The sequence below is a fragment of the Gymnodraco acuticeps genome, unplaced genomic scaffold, assembly GCF_902827175.1.
Source record: "Gymnodraco acuticeps unplaced genomic scaffold, fGymAcu1.1, whole genome shotgun sequence".
In the NCBI taxonomy this organism is placed as follows: domain Eukaryota; kingdom Metazoa; phylum Chordata; class Actinopteri; order Perciformes; family Bathydraconidae; genus Gymnodraco; species Gymnodraco acuticeps.
The window spans coordinates 41003-58597 of record NW_022990131.1 but is presented as its reverse complement, the minus strand read 5'-3'; the positions used below and the strand labels follow the sequence as shown (position 1 = coordinate 58597).

The window sequence follows — 17595 nt, the reverse complement described above, 5'->3', positions numbered from 1 at the left end:
TGTGAAATTGTAGGAAAATGTTAAAGAAAGATGATTTTGCATTTGTGAAACTAGGTTTAAAAGACATTTTATGATAGCAAAAGTTCCTTGAGTGTTAATACAGTTTCAGCTTGAAGACATTTTTACAAAAGCATGCAGCTCTATACAATAATTACTAGACGCTTGGCAAGTAGAATATTTAAGAGATGCCCACATTTAAATAAATATGTTTATTGTTTACCAAAAGCTTCCAAATGAATATACAATACAGTGGGTGCATGTCTCTACTGTGTATGATCATCATGAATCACCTTTGTAATATATTAGAAAATGTGTTTGTGGGTGTGAGGGACATGCATGTGTTAGATGAGATCAGATTTAGATGACGTTAAACTTTAATGCTCCATGTGGGGACAGGGGAAGATAATTAGGAAGGTTAAATGCATGAATGATTCGAGCTAGTAACAGTATGTGTTATTGAACACATAAATCAACTGCATCAAGAGGTAGAACTGGAGCTAAGAGCCTCACATCATGTCACGGGTATTTGTGAGTTTGTCAGTGGAAGTGTTTTCTAACGCTACCTGATGTCCTGCAGCCATAGATCTCGAAGCGCATGCAGATCCCTTGCCTCCCAAGACATGGGGCGGACCCGGATGTATCGAGCCAGAGTTTGTTTTGGAAGGAAAGAGCGAGCTTCATCCGTCGGGTTGTGGTTCCCCTCGAAGATCTGAGGACAAGAATAAAGGATCACTTTCCAGACTCAGTGTAACAAGGCAAGGTAAGTTTATTTATATACATGTAGCACCTTTCAACACAAGGCAATTCAAAGTGCTTTACAAAAATAGAAAATACATTAAGAGCATTAAGGATCTGGGCTTAGTCCCTAGTTCGCGCAAACTACTACTAGTAGTACTTTCCTGGGGGGGAAATGGTTCGTGGGTTGTGTCGGCCACAGTAACAATTTATATTGGCTGGGCGAATTGCAAACCACGCCCCGTAAAAAAAAAAAGTTTTGTGAAGCCACCATTTTATTTGCTCACATTAGCATTCTTAGCATTAGCATTAGCCCAGCGCACCAACAGAGAGAGGACTAACTTATGGCCAAACACAAAATAAAACATGGGAGCGGTGGAGATGAGGAGGGTGTCGGCGCTTCTGGCGATTTACTCGGAAGACGCGACCCAGCAGCTTCTACTGTAGCCAGTCCCCAACTCCAACGTTTACGAGTGAAGAAGAAGAAGTGACGTCAGCGGCTTCATTTGCCTAATCCTCCCTCTGGGACTTATTCCGATGAGAATGCGATCTACTAGGACAGTTCGGGGGGACTAAAGAGTTCGGGGGAACAAGTACTGGCTAAGTACTTGGTGTGAAAGCGGCTATGGCTAACCTTTTAGCAGAAATAGTTTTCTTTGACCTCACTTTCTTTCTACTTTGTTGTTTAACTTATCCTTTAGTTATTTCAAGTGTTTCATGCTAAACGAACCCCCCTTTGGAAAATTCTAATCTGCAACCCACTATTCATCCTGGCCATATTTGTGTAGCATATAAGATGAATTGCTCCCAGACATTCAAGTGGCTTGTAAGTTTTGGAACCCAATGTGTAACCCCAATACACGAAGGGGACTTTAACAGACGTTGAGGACTTTGACATGATTTGTCGGATGTACTTGTCTATCAGTACGTCATATTCTCTGCAAGCTATCAATTTATCTCTGCACCAATGTCACTTCTTAGACAACTCCCAGACTTGTTCCTCAGAATAATGCATTTTGATGAGACTTTCAGCGCACTCAATTCAGTCAAGGCTCACACTAGAGAGGCTGCCAAAAGCTGTCAGCCTTGGAAAAAACATTGATTTAGCCATCCTCACTTTCTCTCCCCATTGATTAGAATTCAGCGTTCCTTCATTACTCATCAATATTAGATGCACAGCGCAAAGGACTTCATCATTATTACCTTCTGCTTGGAGCCCTCCTTCACGGTGACCCAGTCCTCTCCGTTGGAGCTCAGGTCCACTTTGTACGATCGGACGTAGTATAGTGCTTCTTCGTCTCTTTGGAGATCGCTCCCTGTGTGCCGATCGCTGTGACGAATCTTAGGAATCCCCAAATCCACCTGGAAACACAGGAGATAAAAGGAAGGTAAATACAAATACTATAAACGGATTAAAGGAGAAACACTCAAGGAGGTACTCTGTACTTCTGGTACTCCGAGTCACTCAACTAACTTGACAAAGAGCTACAAAATGTAAATAAAATAAAAAAACTGTTCCAAATATATGTCTAAAACATGTGGTTAACCAACTGAAATATATATAGATCAAATTTTAGGAAAATAAAAGTAATGGATATACTGTTGAAATATATATCTAAAAATACTGGTAAACATATATGATATGTATCTAAAATGGAAGGAAAAACATTTTAAATGTATATCTTAAAGGAATGTATACATGGTAATAATATATATCTGCAAATAATGGACAAATAGTTCAAATATAGATCTTAACGTGATGGTTAAACGACTGAAATATAAAGCTTAAATAGTGTATAACAGGAAACAGGAAACTGATAATTGGTTGATATATAAAGTCATGGTAAACATTTAAATATAGATTTAAAAAGATGGCTTTACAACCAGACGTGGTTTTAACAAACTCAATTTGACTAAAATGACCTTAACATTGGCAACCACTTTTCAACTTTTAAATGATTAATGGTGTTAAATGAATTGTAATTAACTTTGTTTTGGATCGTGGAGGGTAAGAAGAAGTGCAATTTGTTTTTGAAAATCCAGTTAGATAAAGCTAATTAAATATACTTCTATAGTATACAACAACGGACTGTCAAAAAGCACTTAGTTGCAGGAAATGAAAGCCTGAATATGTTGAAGTGGTGAATGTAAAAGCCCGATTTTAACCCCCGGTCTGCTCAAACATAAGGCTGCGTTTGTTCTAACTAGACCTAAAAGTGTCTAACGTGTGTAACTGTAGTTACATGAACTACTTAGTCCAACTTAAAGAGCCACAGCTTTAGCCTAGAATTTCAACACTGTCTTGCACCTTGTTTCACTTTCAGCATGTGGGAAACGAGAGGCTCGGATCTCATTAATTATACCGTGATACGTCAGTAAGTAGACAGTGAAAAATCAGAGCAGCACGCTGGAGAGCATCCATTGCTAAGACAATCGCTTCTAAACTAAACTAAAGACACATGCTGTAAGTCATAGTCCTCCCCTTAATCATTTACTATTTAAAGATCCACTTATTGCTAAATGCTAAAACAGCTTTTACAGTTAAACCATTTCTGTCATTTTCTGATTTAAATGTACAGTAAGAACAGAAATATTGTATGTATTAGATGTGAATGTTTCTGAACTTTTTCTTATGTGATTTCCTTAAATGTCATTACATTATCAACACAATCTCTCTCCCAGGACACGGATTGAGCGGGACATGTGATTTAAGTCATGTGTTTAATTCAGGAGTGAGTCAGGGAGAGAGGCCTTGAGGCTGCAAGATGTACAGAAGAGTTTGTGTGTTGTTGTGTGTGTGTGTGTGTGTGTGTGTGTGTGGTGTGTGTGCTGTGTGTGTGTGTGCAACCCAGTCTCACGGCATTTCGTGTTCACCAACACGATTTTTAATCTATTGATTCGTGTTCACCAACACGATTTGCCCCTTTTTTTCGAGTTGCACAGCACGATTTTAAAGCAATGTATTTCTACTGCCTGCAGCACGTCTTTTTCTCCGGTCGCGGTCGTGGGAGACCGGAAGCTGTGTGGTTCATCAAAACATGTTCTTACTCAATATCAAGCCACAATTATTGCTTTTATTTTAAATCGTATAATTTCGGACTTTTGTTGCCGTCTGTGAGGAAAATAAATGGGGCTCAGAGCCTCAGAATACGGAAATCCATCCATCCATCCATCCATCTTCTCCCGCTTATCCGTGGTCGGGTCGCGGGGTAGCAGTTCCAGCAGAGAGCCCCAAACTTTCCTTTCCCTTGGCGACATCAACGGGATCCCAAGGCGCTCTCCAGGGCCAGCGAAGAGATATAATCCCTCCACCTGGTCCTAGGTCTACCCCTTGGTCTCTTCCCAGCTGGACGTGCCTGGAACACCTCCCTAGGGAGGCGCCCAGGTGGCATCCTAAACTAGGTGCCCGAAGACCACCTCAACTGGGCTCCTTTCGACGTGAAGGAGGAGCGGCTCAACTCCGAGTCCCTCCCTGATGACCGAACTTCTCACCTTATCCCTAAGGGAGACACCAGCCACCCTGCGGAGAAAACCCATCTCGGCCGCTTGTATCCGCGATCTCGTTCTTTCGGTCATGACCCATCCTTCATGACCATAGGTGAGGGTAGGAACGGAAAAAAATACGGAAATCTGGTATTTTTAAATATTTTGTTCCTTCTAATTCGTTAATCTTTTCAAAAATAACACACTGTTATTTACTCACCAATAACACATCACAATTATCCTTGCTTTTATGTTATTGGTTTAATTCCATAATCTCTGGCTTTTTTGCATCCGTCAGGAAACTGATTTTCAAAATAAAAATAACCGGAAACAGACATAGGCCTATAAGGGACATTTCGAGCATCATTGCGATTGTCAACATTTTCTGAGTTTAGGATGGCCGAAGACACTACACTACCCATAATCCCCAGCTATCGTTTAGGACTACAGTCCCCGTAAGGGTTACGCAGAGCGTCAAACAGCTGTGTGAAATGGAACGAAACCACGCCAGACTATCCAAAACTGAAATTGAACGCCCCCCCAGAACTACACATGCTGGCTATTGTGTTTCGCCAAATGTTCTATGGGACGTCGCTACTGAACGTTTTCCCCCACAATTAGAAGTTGCCAGTATTAAACACATTGGTGTTATCAAATGTAAACATATAATTAATAAATGGGTGAAAATCGCTTGTGTCCATAATGCACAGCATTACTACCCACATGACAGCTCATTGTTACTTTGTAATTCTACTCCACTACAATTCAGAGGTTAACCTGGTATTTTTACTCTACTGCATTTATTTGAGTTACTTTGCAGATTCTGATTAATTATGTGAAATATAAACAACCCTTAAATCAGACTTTAGTTACACCTGAGTAAAATTCAGGGAAGGTGATTGTCAAGTGCCAACAATCAGGAGAGATATTTGATAGTTGGTGCTTGAGAAGACTAAACATGTTATCTGCAATTGACATGAATGGAAACGAGTAATAAAGTATATTCATTACTCGTTATTCTTTACTAATAGTTAATTAAAGACTGTATATTATGGCTATTTTGCACATCCCTTTCAAGATTTTCAAAGGTGTATTGACATATCATATACACAACTACGGTGTAGTTATGCAATGAATGAAACACTTGGGTCACAGGTTCCTCAACAGTGCATTACAAGACATCTATCAATATGTGTGTACCTCCGCATTAAACTGTCATATTCTTGCACATTTCTTATTCTATCTACATACATAAGAGTATAATTCATATGTATAATATCAGTTAAAATAAGTGCTTCAACATAGTTAACATTGCAGGAAAGCAATATATTAGACGTTAAGTACTTTGTCAGGCTTAATATTTATCTGTAGATAGATACCCCCCAAAGTTTTTTTCTTATTTAAAAGAAGACCTTAATCTAAAGTATTATTTAATGTTTAGATAAAGGTTATATTCGTTTTTTTCTGTTTTACACCTCCTCCTATTAATATCTTTGTACATTCTGCACTAAACTGTTTTATTGTAGAGATCACTTATAGTATCTTCTTGATTTTTATATTCTATATTTATACTTTCCCCCTATGAAAGTATGTAGCCTACTCTTAATATTTTTTTAATCAAATAAAACACAATAATTCAATAACGTGCTTTAACCACTAGGAGGTGCACACAAGGTACACCACAGCCATAATAACTTTGTATTATTAGTGTAGGACACTTATGTTTTCGTACAACATCTGAAGATGTGTAGTTTTTATGCATGCTTTCACATAATTTTACAGCATATTGCTATACTATTTCAGACTCAGTATTTACATTCTTACATTCAAAGAAAATCAGTAATATCTTTAAAAACTACAAGTCCTTTTATATCAGCTGTGCACCGTTATGGTTTAAATATAACCTATCTGTGAATTAGATCAAATGTAAAAGTCAGCCGAATTAGTATTGATAACTGCAAGGAGACGTATTGTGTGAAGAGAAATTGAAGATGTTGTTTAATTGTTGAATATATTTATGATCCACGTCAAGTATTCAGTTTCGGCGGCATTTCTTCAGTTTTTCCAAAGGTCTTCTCATCAGGGCTCTATAAATAAAGAACTACGGCAGATCTGTAATATGTAATGCAAGCCGAACCGTGTATTACAATGCAGTTATGTGATGACTTTCAAAGAGAAAAGCAAGAGCGCTCGGAATTAAGTATTATTTTATTCTTTTAAAATGTTTCCGGATTTCATATAATATAAACACCAAATCCCAGCATGCATTGCGGCTAAAACATCCAATAAACGAGCTTAAAACCATAGCTGAGGATCTTGGGTAATCGCTCGAAATGCCTACGTCTGTTTCCGGTTATTTTTATTTGAAATTCAGTTCCTGACGGACGCCAAAAAAGCCAGAGATTATGGAATTAAACCAATAAATAAAAGCAAGGATAATGGTGTGTTATTGGTGAGTAAATAACAGTGTGTTATTTGAAAAGAATAACAAATTAGAAGGAAAAAAAGATTTAAAAAATACAGATTTCAGTATTCTGAGGCTCTGAGCCCCATTTATTTTCCTCACAGACGGCAACAAAAGTCCAAAATTATACGATTTCAAATAAAAGCAATAACTGTGGCTTGATCTTGAGTAAGAACATGTTTTTATGAACCACACAGCTTCCGGTCTCCCACGACCCCGACCGGAGAAAAAGACGTGCTGCAGGCAGTAGAAATACATTGCTTTTAAAATCGTGCTGTGCAACACGAAAAAAAGGGGCAAATCGTGTTGGTGAACACGAATCAATAGATTAAAAATCGTGCTGGTGAACACGAAATGCTGTGAGACTGGGTTGGTGTGTGTGTGTGTGTGTGTGTGTGTGTGTGTGTGTGTGTGTGTGTGTGTGTGTGTGTGTGTGTGTGTGTGTGTGTGTGTGTGTGTGTGTGTGTGTGTGTGTGTGTGTGTGTGTGTGTGTGTGTGTGTGTGTGTGTGTGTGTGGGAGGCAGCTCAGGATCAATTTAACGGTTGTCCTTCTGCATCACTAATGACTAGTGTGTTGCCTCTGTGTGTGTGTTGCCTCTGTGTGTGTGTGTGTGTGTGTGTGTGTTGTGTGTGTTGTGTGTGTGTGTGTGTGTGTGTGTGTGTGTGTAACCCTCTATGTCAGAACATATTTGGTGGGGGTAAATGAGGACTTAATACAAACCACTTGACATGAAATAGGGTGAGTTTAGGGTCATCATACGCTGTCTTTTCACTCGAAACTCGAAGACTTGAGAGTCAGGTCAATTAAATGTTATCAGTTTAGGAAATATGCCTAATTTACCAATACTTAAAGTAGAATATGAATTGCTTTATCTGTGTAGAGGGCAGAGAGGTCCAGGTGAGCCTAGCTTAGCACAAAGCCTGCAATCAAAGGGAAGCTTCTAGAATACCTCTGCCACAAACTAAATAATAAAATCTGTGTGGTGGTGAAACTCTTATTAATGACATATCAAAGCAAGCCGTTTTCTTCCTGCTTCCAGCGCTAAGCTTCTTAACATTTAGTCCTGGCTGTCTGTGCTGACAAACAGAGATTACACAGTTTTCACACCCTCGTCTGACTCGTGGTGGAACAAACAACAAACATATTTCACTAAATGTCAGAGGTGAGGGTCAAAAAGTCTAAAGGTTAAACCTAAACAAATTCTTAGCAAGCTACAGCAACAACGAGCTAGCAGGCAAGCTAAGGTTGATACATAGCTCTAGCAATGACTAATGCTATTATTAAGCTCATATTATGCTCAAAACACAAAAGTTATATATGGACAAATCAGTTGAAGTCAACTGCTTTGAACACTGTCTCGTCTTCAGTCCAGTGTATACTCCACTACTTAAACACATGTTAAACGGTTTGGAGAGTTGCAAGTTGCAGAAAAGCTAAACTCAGCCAAAAACAACATTCAAATTACAAGAAGATGGTAACTATGTTATGGTTTCAAGGTCATACATCTGGAAATTCAGTTGTTTTTAGCATTAGCTTAACTTGGTAGCCAGGGGCGGACTGGGGACTAAAAATCAGCCCGGGTCTCTCGACCGGCCCACTTCGGATACCCGAGAGACAGCCGCCTACATCGGTACCGCAAGTAAATGCCGCTAGTAATATGCCGCTAGTATATGCCGCTAGTATATGCCGCTAGTAGGGTGGGTGCTAGTGACTTATCCGACCAGCCCATATCGTCCGAACCGGCCCACTTTAGTACCGGCCCATCGGGATTCGTCCCGAACGTCCCGATGGCCAGTCCGCCACTGCTTGTAGCCTACTCCTTCTGTGTATAGCACAAAAAACTGGTACAAACATCAATTACGCCTGCAGACAAAGAAGATTGTGGAACAAGGATTATCTTACAAATGTTTTAATATTGTTTTGTGATAATGGGCTACTGCTATATGTGTGTTCTTTATTCAAACAGTTAGGAAGCACAGCTTCTGGTATCCTCCACAGACCATTTGTATTTTGTTTTTCAGAAAAACTATTTGAGAAATTAGTTCTGCAATCACAAAGGGAAACACGGTCACAGCTTCAAATAACCAGCGTCTCTGTCTCTGACTAATGAGTTGTGTCTTGTGCCTGATTGAGTTAGAGTAATTCGCCTGACATCCTAACAATAGAGATAATTCCACCTTAGTAAACGTCCATTTATGTAATTTAATTACGTTTTGGTTTAAAACAGATCATGCCAAAGTAGCAACACAGTGTCACTTGTTTTATGTTAAAATTAAACTAAAGAAATCATCCTTGTTTCACCGGCAGTTCAAAGCTATTCGTAAAAGAAGTAACTCCAAGTGAAATTACTGTGGTATTATCTCATCTTGTCTCGTGGCAATACTTTCCCCACTTTCCACTTATGAAATGATGTAAGGGCTAAATTACAGATAAAAAGACTTCAGATGGCAGGGACATTTGTATCTCTCTGCGGCAAAGGAGCGTCCAGAAACAAGGCTGTTCTCAAAGCGCACATCAAAGATTAAAAAAAGATTAATAAAAATGATAGTTATCATCAAAGGGAGCAGTTGTGATAACAGAAAGCCTTAGAGGAATCTTTTTGAATCAGCGATTCACATATACTCTCTCCACAGAATTAAGATTATTTCTGTAAAACCATATACAGTTATCACATATCTTAAAACTGCCATAAGGCAAAAAATGAAATCCATTTATTTCCGAAAACTGTGAATTAAAGGAGGTGAAACTTCCATTTTATTTGACTTCAACTAAACTACTTTGTTTGTTTGTTGAGTTTGGAAATGATCAGTTGCATACCGAAAACACACATTGCTTCAGTGTGAGGGACGCCTGTAATATATGTGTAATCATCCCGCTGTGATACTGCACATGGGAAGGAACCAGAAGCCATTATTTAACTTCTCCCAGTGTTGCTTTTTCAAGAACAGAAGAAGAAAATAGCTTCCCGTGGGTTTGTGTGGGCTCGTGACTGACGGGAGACCTCTGGGAAACGATGTTTTGTGGGATCGTTCGACGGCGTTCCCAGCTGTCTTGTGATCTAAAATTCCCACGAGATGCTTCCCCTCAAACGACACTGTGTTTGGTATGTTGTGAAATGAAGCGACAAGTTACTTGGTGATTTCTGTTTTTCATTACAGCGTCAAGAGTTATTGAGAAGACTTCCAGTTATGTCAGCTTGGAGCCACTTTCAAATGAAGCAATCACATTTCCTCGGTTGTGTATCTAGTTTAATCAACACATGAGTTTTTCTGTCATATATTGATTTATTTGAGGCGGAAATACATTATTATTTGTTTTTAGTGTCTCTCCTGTGACATGTCTCCATGCTTTAATGTTCAAAAAGCTCTTTATTTTACTCATACTGCCTGTGCTGCAGCACCTCTTTTCACCCTCTGTCTGAAACCAGAGCCCAGTCTGCTCTGAGGGGCGGGACAAACTCTATCGGGTGCGATCTTTGGGATTTTATCCTTTGCAGAACATATATATGTAACACACCACAAAAAAAGTGTAATAGGGCCTTGTAAATCCTTCCAGAGCCCTTAAGAGGTGAAGTTCTCCCAATAAATCATGCAAATAGGCAGACAAAAATTACAGATACATATTGTCCTTCCATCTTTGACCTCTTAGATTCAACGTATCTATGCTATGTGTAGTGTACAACACACCATATTTAATTACATGTACATGACATACTGTACTCCTTTATCGACAGTAACAGTCATAAGATGTGTCCCTTTTCCTGTAAGGGGAGTTGACAATTCTCAGAAATGTGACAAGATAAAGGTTTAATTAAAGAAACTGCACTGTTGGAGAAAGGCTGAATCGATCGTATGAGTAATTACAATTACTTCAGTAAGAGAAAACATGTGTCTGCAGCCATTTACATAATCCATTAATCATTGAGGACTCTTTTCCAAGAAGAAAATAACTCCAAACATTTATTAGTTCCAGTTTCTTAATGGAGATTAGTTAATGGTTTGTTTGGTCTCGCATCAGTACTGAATATCTCTTGGTGTGCTAGTGAAACAAATTATATATTTTATCATCTTTGCGCTCTATGAAGTTGTAAAGGGCATTTTGTGAAACGTTTTGCCTTTTTATAGACCAACAAATAATGAAAAAAGTGTTTATAATGGAAATAATCTGAGTCCGAGGTGGATTTTTTCCTTTAACTTCAAAAATACAACTGACGCAGAATGGATATAAGTATTTTACAATTAAAGAATGATGCATTTCAGCTGATATTTTGTAAATTCAGGGTTTTATAAGCTGAGAAAATTGGAAAATTACAATAAAGACTCTCTTCCATTTAAAAAAAAACGCCATAAGAAAGGAACGTTTCCCTTTAATTGTTACTATCGTGCAGATTCAGCTAAATACATACAGAAAGTTGACAATAATAAGCGTTCCACATGCAATATTTAATTTGGAAACATTGAAAGATTTGCTTTTTCTTATACTAACAACTTTCCACACATGTTCACAAAGTGTTGAAATAAAGACTTCATGACTTCTCTCCAGTTTAAATAAACAAAATGTTATATATGTTTTTTCTGTGCTGCCGGTCAAAGCTCCATTCTCCAGACTTCCTCTATCAAAAGACCAAAGCTAATTGCTCTTCCATCTTCTAATTACTCAACACTTGGCAATGAATACTTAAATGCCACAGGAAAATTGTCACACTTAGAGCTTTTTAATGAAGGGAACAAAACGCAGGAAGGGGGACATCATTCAGTCGAGTGTGGCTAAATGGGATTGAAGGAAAAACACCGCTCTGTTCTGCCAAAAACAGGACACTGCTTTAGTGGTGATAGTAAAGAAAGAAAAGAGCTCCGATTACTGAATTCTCATCTGAGGTTTTAGTGTGTACTTTAGAAAGTGCTGCACTCTGGGGACGCAGTGGATTGCAAGTTTTTTAACACAAGCATGAGGTTTTTTTAATAAATAGTGCTAACTCAAGATGTGACCTTAAATGTGGTTCAATGTTTTAAGTGTAAATCCCATAAGGTGTCACATGACCTTTAAATGTTCTGGAAAGTTCCTTATTCAGCTTTAGCCTTTATTTGATCTCATGAAGTCCCTGGGTGTTTCTCAATGTCGAGTGCTCCAGAGACACTATTTCAAGCATACTACGTCATCGAGTGCCGCCGAAGTACTGTTCCAATGTCCAGCATACTTGGAATTCTACCGAGCCCGGCGTACTTCGTAGCGAGAAATTTCGAGGCTGCACATGTGTAGACTACGCTGTCTTAAAATCCCCACAATGCTTTGCACCAAACCAATTTCCCCAAATATGTGGTGGAAAATGTAAGGCGGGGCCTCTCATATGACGCACACCTGCACACTTGCTCGCCTGTTCCACTCTTCGTTTTCTGAATGCCAGGAAGTATTCTTGCCTCGCTTCTGAAGGAAGTGACTCGGAAGACATGTGCTACCAAGCAAGCGTACTCGACATTGAGAAAGACCCATTATGTGACACACCCTGAACAGTCTGGTGGGTCATGGTCCAGGTCATGTGTGTTCCCATGACAACATGTCCAAGATGTCCATGTGCCAGGCTAACACATGTGACAGAACTAGATACATTTGAAAAGCTTTTTGTGTTTGTCGCTAAAGGTAAAATTCAAGCCATTTAAGAATTAAAATGCTTACATAAAATGTCCTTTATTACATTTAACCTGTTGTGGAAACAATTATTGATCAAATTGATAAGAAACAAAGGAGACAAACATCGCTGTGACACTGATGTCACATCGGGACGTTAACCCTAAACTTTCACAGTAAACCCGGAGTGACATATATGCACAATTAGATACATTATTATGATCTGCTCAGTTAATTTAGCTGATTCAATTATATTTAGTTAATATATTCTTTATTCTTCAATTCAAAGAATGTTCAAACTAATTCAAACCAAAAAATCATCCTCATTACTTAAGTTATAAATAAGAGTTATTTTACCATTATGTCACATTTCAGATATTTGACACTAGGGGGGGTTCCTTGTCAGGAATGTGTTGGCAGGGCCGTTTCTAGCTGTTTCGGGGCCCTTTTTCAAACTACAATGGGGAGATTCCGAAGCCTTTAAGATGATCTGTGGAGATGCATCAATCTGTTACACTTTAAGAGGAAAACAGGCTAATTTCACGAAAACCAAGCAATTGAAACTTACAAAAAATGATATTAAAAGGTAAACAATAAGGCTCCTCTACGTCAATAAATGCAAGAGATGCAGCATTTTCTCAACAATGTTTAATTTACATTGTTCATCTTCCTCAGACGTCACTCATTGGCTGACAGCCCAACGATGATTTGGACTTTATTGATCCCCACAAACACAAGCCATAGCTTTGCTATCATTGCCGTTTAGTTGTGTTTATATCCTACATTTGATTTTTATAATGCTTCACCGAACACAGGAGGGGGCTTGCCTGTCTACAAATAAAGACGGCTAATTTTAATTCCCCCAAATATATTGAGGCTGAACCTGAACTTTCAGCGTGGGGGGCCCCTAGTGGCTGCGGGGGCCCTATGTATCTGCACAGTCCGCCTATAGGAAGAAACGGCCCTGCTAGGTGGTCTATTTAGCCTAAATTATGTTCCCCTCACATTTTTCCAAAAGTAAAATGGGTCCGGGTTCTTATGGGTTCAATTCAAACAGACTCAAAGACAGTTTTTTTCCTAAGAACTATCATTGCACTAACCTCCTGAACTCATACCCTTTAATCATCCTCCATGTGCAATAAACGGGACTGTGTATATATATAAACGTATATATCATTATTATAAATACATACCTATTATTATTTATTACATTTTTTTCTTTATACCCCTGGAAATAATTACTGCACTTTATTCTTACATAGGTGTGTATGCTGCGTGTATTTGTTGTCGTATGTTGTGATGTTGTTGTTTTGATGGCACCTTTTTAAAGGGAGAAGCTTTTCTTTCTTTCATTGTACATGTATAACGACATTAAATGATTATATTCTAAGTGTTTATAGGATTATATAAGCGTAATAATCAAACTTGATTGCTATGTTTTTATTGTTGCATCGACTCAGTTGTCTTGTGTCTTATCTGTCGGAGAGAAACCGTTATTTATTTATTTTGTTATCATACATTTTACCTCCTTGTGTCTATTAACCTGATAAAATCTTATATTTCGCTGCATGTTCTTCAAATAATCTGTGTGGAATTTCTTGTTGTTTGTTTTTAACTTGTGACGTATGATTTTGTAAAGCACTTTGAGCTGCATGTGTTGTATGAAAAGTGCTATAAATAAAGCTTTATTATTATTATTTGTATGAAGACGTTGAGTTGATGTAGGCTGATTTCTTCTTTGGAAAAAGGGTTATTTTGTTTTGTTTAAGATGATGGGCCTCTTTAAGGAAGCCATCCATGTTTTTATTCCCACACAATTGTTTGTCCAACAACAGGAAGTAGCCACTTAGCACAAAAGCAGAACAATACATCAGGAATCATGTCTGCTTGGTGACATGTATACCTTTAAAAGATGTTAAAGCTCATTGCTACATTTTAAAATAACACCTTTCCATTGATTAAGAAAGTAGGGCTAAGTTTTCTAGGCTTTACATGTATTATGTATTTTTTCTTTTAATGTTTATTTTATTATCTTTTACTGTTTTTAAATGCCTTTGTCTGAATGTCTTTCATTGTTGTAAAGCACCTTGAATTGCCTTGTGTTGAAAGGTGCAAAATGAATAAACTTGCCTTGCCTTGCTTTCATTCCCAAAATAACATAATAATTGGACAACTCTGTCTCCTAAAATCAACATGAAACACAGCTAATTAAAGAGTGAAAACATAATGAATCGTATGGTATTGTTTTCAACTTTGAAGCCCTTCACAATTTCACCAAACAGTTATACATGACTCCTTGGCATTGAGGAGAAAGAACACATTTTGTTTTAATGAAATACTTTCTTTTAGTAGCTTCGAGGTCTCCTTCCAAACATCAGACTAATTACATCGGCTTGCTTTTGGGGCTTTTTCTTTGATGCATGAGATAACTCAGATTTCATCACGTTTCTGTCTCATTGCGTAATAAAAGAAGCTTTATGATGAGCCCAACTCTCCTTCCTCTACAAGGCCTCACACGTCCATGTTAGTGAGACTTATTTGTGTTTTTGGGGTTTGATAGTTGACCGAGGCATTCCTCCAGAGGTCCGTTTTGGATCGGAGACCTTTTAATGCTCTCTGGAGGATCTTTTGTCTTTCAGTGTCACCCCCCTTCTCCTTTCTCCGGCTACGTCAACAAACCCCGGTCATATGAGGCCCAAAATGTGTTCTCCAGATGCACAAAGCTGAGCTCTTCCTGGTGGCGTCAAAGAGACCCTGAAGACAAACGTCTATAAATACCTGAAGTCAGGAGGGGAAGGAAACATTTCCTGGGCTTACATCACTTCAATTACAAGTCAATGTGCTGCACTATTTCCATTCGATTTTATTTGTATTTGCTTGCTCTATTTTATCTGTTTTATAGAGTGCCACAGTGACGTGTCCTACAACCCGGAAGTAAGCTGCGCATGGGTTTCTTCGACAAAAAAGCAATGCAATTTCTCCATAGGATTTTGGAAAATAGCTCGAAATAAGGTCTGTGGTTGACACACAGTCGGATAATCTCCACATGTCTACCCTACTTTTATAACTTTATGTCCACTTTGACCAGTTACATGCAGATACACCTATATAACAAACTAAAGGAATCATGTGTCTGTTTGGTGACATGTACACCTTCAGAAGCTGTTAATGCTAATTGCTTAATGTTCAAATGTTTCAATTATTAAGAAAGGGCTCCATTCCTGGTCTTACATCATTGACCTCAATTACAAGTTAATGTTCTGCATTGTCTTCTTGCACTATTTCTATTCTATTTTATTTGTATTTACTTGCATTTGTTTATCTGTTTTATTGTGTTGCACTGTTGGAGGAGCCTGTGACCTAAGACTTTCATTGACATAACTACACTGTAGCTAATGTACAAATGTACCACGTACCATGCTGTGAATGGATCTGGCCCTTCCTACATCCAGGACATGGTTAAACCGTACACCCCAGCACGTGCACTCCGCTCTGCATCAACCAAACGGCTCGCTGCACCCTCGCTGCGAGGGGGACCCAAGTTCCCATCAGCAAAAACACGTGGGTTTGCTGTCCTGGCTCCAAGATGGTGGAATGAGCTCCCCATTGACATCAGGACAGCAGAAAGCTTACACATCGCAGACTGAAAACTCATTTCTTTCGACTCCACTTCGAGCGATAGAACTACTAACAAAGCACTTGTATACTAATAAAGGACTGGCTTATCTAAAGCCAGTTGAGTAGCACTTGAAATGTTTTTGCTCTATGAAGCCTGATGTACTTTATGATTCTGTTTTCTTCAAGTTTGTATTTTGTTGGTCGAATGCACTTATTGTAAGTCGCTTTGGATAAAAGTATCAGCTAAATGCAATGTAATGACAATAAAACCCTTGAATCTTGAGGCTTGTGTAGAGATGATGCACCTACTGGCTGTTTTGAGCCACATTGGTACAAATTACGATCAATTAATCTGGTTTTTTTGTACATTTACACCTTCAGAAGCTGTTAATGCTCATTGCTTAATGTTCAAATGACACCTTTCAATTATTAAGAAAGGGCTCCGTTTTCTATGCTTTCATTCCAAAAACTGAAATACTAATTGTAAAACCCTGTCTCCTAAAAACAACATGTAACCTAGCTAATTAAAGAGCGGGAACTTAACATAGTTAAGTATCTGCTATTGATAACCACTGAACCCTTCAATGTTAGCATTTTAAAAGAGAGTTGTTTTACTTTTATGTTTAAGATGAAGTCAGGTTTCTTTAAATGTGGATTTCTTTCTTAATTTGGTTGTGCCATTCAATTTGCTGAATCATTACTCTAAATGAAACCCCTTGAACTTTGATGACCTTTCTCTTTGCGGATATTGATCGATGTATAGGTTTCACATTATAACTCACATTTAAAGCTCATTAAACTTAAAATGTTTAAAGTCAAATTATATTTATTCTTGGGCTTTGCAGTGTATTTGTCTCCAAACTAGGAGAAACAACTGTCTTCAAAGTAATTGAGTCTTTCAGTTTCATAGCAGACCATATCAGCTGCTGATGAAACAAGTCACTAAAGTGCAAAAAATGATTTTAGATCAATACAAAAAAACTAGATAATGAGCTCACTGTCTGCCGCCACCGGGTAACATCACCTCTAAGAAACATTGCAAATAGTAACCTGAGAATAGCATCAATAAAATATAAATGCCTTTGAATGAATAATTGAGGTGTTTGCAGTGCAGGAGGCGGGCACGCAAGAATTAACAAAGTCATAATTTTCTACTCAGGGAAGATGAATGGAGCGCCGTAAGGCAAGGCATGCTGTGTGTGTGGAGTTGAAATAAAATGGAGAATTCTCTTCACACAAAAACACCAGTCATAACTCAGAGCAACAGCGCTGGTTCTGAGGCGATAAATCACTGAGGCAGGGGGAGGGTCCGCTGTTTCACAGGAGGAGCTGCCAACAAAGCTTTACTTCAACAACAGAAGAACAGAAGAACACACACACACAAACACACACACACACACAAACACACACACACACACACACACACACACACACACACACACACACACACACACACACACAAACACACACACACACATACCATGTATACATCACTTCAGGGGACATTACATTGACTTACATGCATTTCCTGGAGACTTATCCTAACCTTAACCATAACCAACACATGCCTAACCCTAATCCTAAACCTAACCAAGTCTTCACCCTAAAATGAATGACTCCCCTCATGGGGACCTCCATTTTGTCCCCATAAGGGAGGCGAGTCCCCACA

General features: G+C 38.6%; 1 pseudogene; it reads right to left on the bottom strand.

Moving 5' to 3' along the window:
• Positions 1-563: 563 nt before the first annotated feature.
• LOC117546532 overlaps positions 564-17595 on the bottom strand; it is a 41240-nt pseudogene continuing 24208 nt past the window's right edge.